Raw genomic sequence first — 8,423 nt, forward strand, 5'->3', positions numbered from 1 at the left:
TAGATGATCGTACGCTCTAAATTCAGCATGAGTTAACTCTTCGTTATAAGACTAAGGCAAGTTAGCCCAGATTTAGATGAAGGTAACACCCTTCCTTCATTCAGCTCCTCTCTAATATGAAATTTAGTTACATAGCTATTCCTATTGTGAATATATGTATTCTTCAAGTGTACCGAGTTTAGAAAGGTATAGATTCAGTATGACAAGTATTTTAGCTGTGCATCCTCAGTTCTCTCTGTTTTCTTAGCCTGACTAGTGACATTCGAGGACGAATGTTCCCAAGGGGGAGATATTGTAACACCCCACAAAATTTCCTTATAGTTTGAGCCTTAGAGCATGTTAAGTAAAGTGTTATTTCGGCCTTAGAAGTTTGAGAGGTGTCTTCCTAAGTATGAGATATTTTGAACCGTGTGGAATTTCCCCAATTTCAATATTTTATCATGTGGGAAATTTGATAAGCTTTCCGTTGATATAAGATTCGCCCAAATTCGCTACCCAGGTAAGAAGTTATGGCTAATTTAAGTCTTAGTCATAAAACGGCATTATTTAAGTGATTGGCACATCGTGGAGAGAGTTTATTTGGCAATTGTTGATCTCCAATGGGACTCCACAATAGTGGCACGTTGCAGAGGAGCCCAATTTTCCAATAGTCAATTAACAGTGGAACCCTGTGATAGTGGTGCATCGCAGAGGAGTTCCAGGTCCCAACTAGTTGGACAATGTGATGGCTCCATATCACGGGGACTCCCAGTTTAACAATTGTCAATTTCCAGTGAGCCACCACGATAAATGGCACGTCGTAGTGGCCTATGAAATTGGGTTCCCAGTTTAATTTTTCCCGATTCGTGTAAAAGCCAAAAGGGCACTTTGGACTTTTCCCAAGCCTATAAAACCCTGTAAACACCAAATCAAGGCCATTTACAAGCATTCTATGAAGTTTTTCTCAAGATTTCTCTCAACAAAAACCCTAAGTATCAAAAACCTCTTTTAAGAATCTCAAGAATCCACCTTGGATTTTCTAAATTTAGTCAAGATTCAAGGTTCCCAAGTCAAGGGCCTCAAGAACCCTTATTCAAGAGTACGAATAGAGTTCCAAAAGTGAGAGTTCATCCAAAGCTTCTAATTCAAGGTATGTGGGGTTTTGAATAAGGGTAAGCCTTTCACCCTTGTGCCCAAAAAGCTTATTTACATCATCAATTTCCCGAAATCCATAAGGTTTTTACATGAATTTGAATTGGGGTTTTTCACCCATTATTAATTAATGCATTATCTAGATATTTCCCATGAATTGAGAATCAAATGACATGATTTTTGCATGTTTTCTTGAGAGATTACAGCTGGGTATAAACCCCATGATTTTGGTCATTGAGAAACTAATCTTTGTGAAGTTTGAGATATTGAAGTATATGACTATATTGAGATTTTGAGATAAATTGCTTAAATTCCCAGATTATCATATGATTTATGAATCTATATGCTATATATTATGCTTTTGATGAGCTTTAACTTGAGATTGAACTATGGGTTAGTAAGCCCTATTTGAGACTTGTGAAATTATGAACTCTTGTGCTACAAGCACCCATTATTTTAGTATTTTGAGATGATTGAGAAATGAATTGTCCTAATGGTTCAAAAGCTTTGAAATCCCTTTCATCATATGATATTGTCAATTTGATTATTGGGTTTGTGGTGAACCATGAGATTATTCTAAAAGTGGATTTTTAAGAGAGTATAAGCACCGAGCGGATAAGTCACTATGGTTTCTTACCCTAAAACTACGTGCCACCATAGCTCGCATAGTTTATGTCGGTGACGAGAATCTCCCTTGCCCTTTAAACTTGAGATCAGCTACTTCTTTAGAAACTAAAGTATTTTCCCTCCTATGAGCTATTTTCCTAATAATGAGGTTGCAAAGTTCTTTCCTAGCTAAAGTATTCCATTGATATGAATTGTCTCTTTAAAAGGAAGTATTTTCTCTTGATTTGGTATTTTCCCATGAAGCCTTGAGATGACTTATTTTCACTAAACTAGAGTATATTCCTTTTTAGATTGAATGATTTCCCTAAAGCTTGAAATGAGATATTATCCTAAAGTGAATGAAATTCCTTCAAGCATGTTTCAAAGTTATATGATTTCGAATTCCAAGTATTTGAGTTCAAAAAGAGTTATGAGATCTTGAGCATTGATGAAGTTTTACTCTCCATGAGACATATGAATGATTTGAAAGTATCATGTAAAGTTTCTTTATCCCTTGAGTATTAAGAATAAGAGGAGATTTGTGATTTCAAGTTAAAGTATGATGACTCACGAGATTTGTGCTACACGTTTCATCCTACATGATTTATGAGCTTTACATTTTATACTTGTTCAAGCCATGTGAGTCATCCCATATTGCATGCATAACTTGATTGAAGAAGATTGACACTATTTTATACATATGCATTCACCCCCACATATTCAGTACATCCTCAAAGTACTAATTCACATATACATCTATGTGCTATATTGTCTCATAATGTAGGTACAAGATTGTAGCACATGTACCATGTCCAATCAATTCGCAGCTTCCAGTCATCAAGTGATGGGTCCTTTTGATTCAGGTCTATAAGTTAGTGATATAATAGAAAAGTGTTGTATTTTCCCTTATTCAGTCGTATTAATTTGGGGTGGTTGGGAGTCATGACCCAGCTACCCATGGTTAGTACTAGTAAAGGCTTTATAGATAGTCAGTAGAAGTTGATGTATTGAGTTTCAGTTTGATGTAAAAGTGGATTGTATCCTTGTGACTTCAGTTTTGTATTGAGCAAATTCATAATAGAGTTATCTTTTGCTTTATTCCTATAGATTTATGCATTTTATTCTGTTATTTATGTGTTATGCCAAGTGAAGTGTTAGCTTAGGGTCACTTGTGACCCTAGGCACCGTGTAGCATCACGAAGGGTGATTTTGGGTCGTTACAAAGAGAAAAAATATTAAATTAACCATGTAACATGGTTTTAATTTAAAATATGATTAGGGAAGAGAATCATGCATTAAACCAACAAGCTTGATGGAAAGAACTCACCAAAACAAGCCCCAAAGTAATCCGTTAGTTGAAACCCTAACTCTTTTTCCCAAAAGCTCTTGAGAGAATTATAATATGTTTAGGAAGAGTTTCTAAGTGTTTAAGAATAAAATAATAGGGTAATAACCTCCTAAGTATATTAGAAGTCATGGGTCCTTATTAGGTTAAGTAGGGAAATGTCTAGAATACGCCCACTTAAATGTTATAAAAAACCAACACAGGGTCACAACTGACCTCCTTATGAGTAGTAAGCTCCCTTACAGTTGATACCCTCCGTATCATAAACAAGCCTCAACCATGGATCAGACACTGTTCGGTATATGACTCATCCACCCAAGTCGTAACCTCATCATATGATCCATACCCATGACCTGTATCCCTGGCAGAATGTAATACCAGGAGGATCAAACACTGTCCACCTTACGAGTCACCTATACAACTTATAACCAACCATACAACGTTCATCCCTTAGTAATATCCATTATAGTGACCAAAACCATCCCACCAACTAACACTGGTCAACTTACGATAGCACTTTACCACTTGTACCCCAGTATACATCTTGTACCATGAGTCTTATTGGGTCCGAAGAATAGGATTCCAAGAAATTTTCTAAGGGTCCAAACCCGGAATGCTTCAAAATTTAAGCTCATATTTTTAATGATACCTTATGTATTTGGGAAAAGTTTACAAATAAATAGTTGATGGCAGTGTCAAAGCAAAACTTCCATGGTATGTTGATATAGTGAACTTGTTGGTTAGTGGTATATATCCTTTAAATGCCACTAGTCAACAAATGAAGAAACTACTTCATGACTCTCACTCGTACATATAGGATGAGCCTTATTTGCTTAAGTAGAAGGCCAATTGAGTGATGATAAGACGTGTTCTAGAAGCTGAGTCCAAACAAGTATTAGAGAGTTGCCATTCATCACCGTATGAATGTTATTATTGGGGTGAATGAAGATCACAACAGGCATTACAATCAGGTTTCTTTTATCCCATACTATTCAAAGATGTTGTTGCTTATGTAAGAGGATGTGGTCTATTCCATAGAATGGGCACTATCTCAAGGTGCTATGAAATGCCATTGAATAATGTTCTTAAAGTGATTTTTGATGTATAAGGGATAGATTTTATAGTCCTATTTCCACCATCATATGGTAATTTGTATATTTTGGTAGATGTGGATTACATATCCAAGTTGGTAGAGGTTGCTTCTCTCCCCCTAATGATGAAAGAGTGGTGATGAAATTTGTCAAGAAGAATATATTCTCTCATTTCGGTACATCCAGAGCGATCCTTAGTGGTGGAGGAACTATTTTGTGAATCACTAGTTTAAGAGCCTGCTGGCCAAATATGGGGTCAGACACAAGGTTGCCACAATGTATCACCCATAAATGAGTGGCCAAGTAGAGGTATTTATTTAGGAAATCAAACAGATTTTATAGAAAATAGTCAATGGTCGGTGCAAAGATTGGTCGGTATAACTGGATGATACATTATGGATGTATAGGACAACCTATAAAATGCCTATTAGGACTTCTTCTTATCGATTTATGTATAGAAAAGCATGTCACTTGCCTGTGGAGCTTGAGCATCATACTTATTGGGTACTGAAAAAATTGAATCTTTCTTTGAAGATGTCAAGAGAGAAGAGGATGTTGTAGTTGTTTGAGCTTAATGAGTTTCGTTTACATGCTTATGAAATATTATACATGGAAAATACCAATAGGTGGCATGATAAGCAGATCCTGACTATATTTTTTGAGCCTTGTCAGAAAGTGTTGTTGTTCAATTCAAAGATGAAGCTATTTTTGGGTAAATTTACGTCCAAGTGGTCTGGGCCATTTAAAGTGGTAAGAATGACCCCTTACGGGGATATTGAGCTCTGGTAAAAAGATAAGAATGCTACATTTCTAGTGAATGCATAGAAAGTCAAGCATTATTGGATGAATCATGTGGATAGACATAAAACATCTATTACATTTGAAGAAGAGTGATGTTGAGCTTGGTCATGTCACGACACTAAATAAGGCACATCGTGGGAGACAACCCACGAATGTAACTTAATAGCATAGTTTCTCCTTTTTATTTTAAAAAATAACAAAAGAAATAAAAAAGACATGTCGATCCATGACCAAAACTAAGGAGCTAGGTGGGAGAAAATCCACCCTTTTCTTACATGTTTTGTTATTTTTGCTAAAACTACAGGGATGAAATACCTTGTGGCATGGGGAAGAAATCAAAGTAAGTAAGTTGAGTTTTCAGGAGGCTACAGGTATGAAAAAATGCTTGTTGGGTTGATAAAAAATAAAGAAAAGAAAAGGGGGAACCAAAATTCCCCAAAGTGACAAAACAGTAGACCTCTGTGATAGGACTGTGCCACAGAACTTACCCTCGGTGATAAGGCTACGGCATACAAAGACCAAAATTTCACGAAGGAAATTCCAGTAAACCTCCACGATTTTAATGTGCCATACCACTTATCCTTCGTGATAAGGACGTGGCATGGAGGGAGTAAATTTTTGGAAAATTTTGAATAAAAAGTCAATTTTGACCCGACTTTACTCTACCTAACCCAAAATCCCTTTTTAAAATACCTAAAATCCCCAAAATTTCCCCACTTTACCTTTTTCCCTAGCGTGCTACTCTTTCTAAAATTCCCTTAGCCCAAATATGTCACGCATCAATCCTACACCAATCTACTCATATCTCTTTTCCGCAATTCTAAACCAGGTAAGTGCATCTATTTTACTCTCTCTTACACAAATTCTAATAGTGAAGGGCATGTGTATTGGTTTATATTGTGAGTTCATTGACTTACTCTGAACTATAGAGTGGTGTGAGTTAATGTCACGATGTTTTGACACCACCAGTTGTGAATTGATATTCTAAAATTATATAACTATAAATTGGTGACTTTTTCTTTGGAATATGACTTAAAAATATGCTTAAAGAGTGAGCTTTGTCGTGTGTAGGTATGTATTGAGTTGGGCTAGTATGAATACCTTTGTTTTAACCTATTAAAACTGAAGTTGGGTATATAGTTCTTATATGGAGATGTAGGGTGCATTTACATATTGCTAGACTTCTTGAGAATCTGTGTAAAATGTGGTTTGTGCACATAAAAAGATATTGGTTTTACTGTAATGATCCTTAGGGGCATGGTGACCATACATATATGCCTTATGATTTATGGCCACATAGGTAATTGAATGAAAACAGAGTATTTCCAAATGAATGTACTTTGAATGTTGTGTTAAGTCCTTGTTTTTGAATGTGGCTGAAATTTCTATCCTCTATGAGCATGGTTGCACATGTGCTTGCACCGAAATCACACTTTTGTATGATCTAAACTAAAGAACCATAATGATTGTATTTTGTGATGTATTGATACTTTATGCATAAAATATGGTGCACGCTTGAAGTCTGAGTAAAGTAGCATCACCACAGGATTACAAATCTTGAGATCAATGACTCAACGCCCAAGATAGTCAATTATTTTCTTAGGTGCTACGACAATGAGATTGTATTGTGCAACAGGGAAAGTCTAAGTACACCATTTTTAAATCTTACGCACCTATGATAGAAACTAAGTATGGGGTGGCCGCTAAATCCTTATACACTTGGTGTTTGCTAGCCTAAAGAGGTGTCATTTTGACCTGACTATTACGTATTATGGATGACAGAAACTATGGCAAGCAGACCTCAAAAAGGAAAAGATGTTGCTGCGCCTTCTGAACCATCCAAGAAAAGAGTTCGACCAACCAATTGGTTACCCAAAGCTCCCTCTAGACAACATGGACAGACACGTATGTATGGCACTAGGTGGATGGAAGAAGCTAGGAAGAATTCACCAAGCATACTGAGGTAAAGTATGCCCTAGATGAGTTAATTAATTGGGTGATCTTATAGAGAGAGTACCCAAGCATGATTTGGAGACTGGAGAAGCTATATATGAACTTTATTTTCAAGCATCCTACTGAGTGCAACCTATACCTAATTAGGGATTTTTATGCTAATTGGACCCCAGAGATCCTGATTCCAAAGTGAAGATTTGCGAGTAGGTGGTGACCTTCACTGTACATCATCTGAATGCCATTTTAGGCACTCCTGAGGTAGACTCACTTCAAATGAGGTAGCTAAATATCACTCTACCATATGATGATATCTGATATCTATTATATGGAAATATATCTATGGCTAGTTGGATTTGCTGCCAAGAGAGCGACCATCACATGACATTCCCTTATGCCCAGATGAATAGGAAGGAAAGGATGTAGTTGAAGATCATTTTTCACTGCCTCATTCCAAGAAAACATATGAAATAAGTTACTCAAGATAGATTTTGTTTGATCTATGCACTAATGCAGCAAGGGTTTGAAATAAATATGGGTGCAGTGATTACCTTGATAGAAAAGAGAGCTCGCTTTCATTAAGGACATGAGTATGGTTTCGGTGGATTGCAGATTCATTTTTTGATGAGTTATGAGGTTGAGAAGGAGAACCTGGATCATATATCGATAGTAGATATGCCTCCAGTAGATGTGAACAAGATATGGGGACTTGACATTGCTCATGGTCCAGTGTTGACACTACTCGAGATTCATGATCGTGATGATGAGAATACTGCCTGCATGTATGATTTGTAGATGCTTCAATTACTAGTGGGTGGTAGAACAGCTACTAGAAAGGAGATACGTGTTATGGAGCTTGACTACCCACTTTATCACCATGCCATGACTCCTTTGAGAAAAGGCCCAGACTTTGTGGAGCTCATGTATGATGATGTTCCTACTGATGAGGAGAGGCGACTTTAGAAACAAACATTGAGTTAGAGAAGGATGATACTGTGGACCCAGACTTGGGTGAGGAGGCCTATGGTCCATATGTTGGTGATGAAATGGATGAGTCTTGACCAAGGAGTGTTTACACTACCTCATAACTTTGTTCTATTTTGCAAGCATTGGGGACAGTGCTATAGTTTAAGAGTGGGGTGGTGGTTCTAAATTTTTGCATTTCTCTTTTTGTTATTTTGACTGTTTGTTACTGTGGGTGTTATTTTGTTGAATATTATTATTAGTAATGATATGGGGTTAATGTATACATTATAATATATTCGGTCTATAATTGTTAGCAATTATTTCTTTATTTCTGAATTCGTAGTTGGCAGTTTCTTTATTTCACTATGCCTAGTTTGTAATTTTAGCTGCTTAGTTATTTTCTTGTCGATCTTAGGAGTAAATTTTTTTGTCTTTATTGGTTTTAGGATGCATTCCAATAACTCATCATAGTTAGGTGCCTTCCTCGATGATGGATGGATGACGACCGTCTTAAGGGGAATTAGTCTTAGAGG

At 36.6% G+C, this 8,423-nt stretch overlaps 1 long non-coding RNA gene across 1 annotated transcript; it reads left to right on the forward strand.

Annotated features, from left to right (window-relative positions):
* Window positions 1-5,314: 5,314 nt before the first annotated feature.
* LOC124887935 lies at window positions 5,315-8,178 on the forward strand. Its single transcript, XR_007045576.1, has 2 exons — window positions 5,315-5,803; window positions 6,757-8,178. It is a non-coding gene; the product is annotated as an uncharacterized LOC124887935 (long non-coding RNA).
* Window positions 8,179-8,423: the final 245 nt, after the last annotated feature.

This window comes from Capsicum annuum, chromosome 10, assembly GCF_002878395.1.
Source record: "Capsicum annuum cultivar UCD-10X-F1 chromosome 10, UCD10Xv1.1, whole genome shotgun sequence".
NCBI classification, from domain to species: domain Eukaryota; kingdom Viridiplantae; phylum Streptophyta; class Magnoliopsida; order Solanales; family Solanaceae; genus Capsicum; species Capsicum annuum.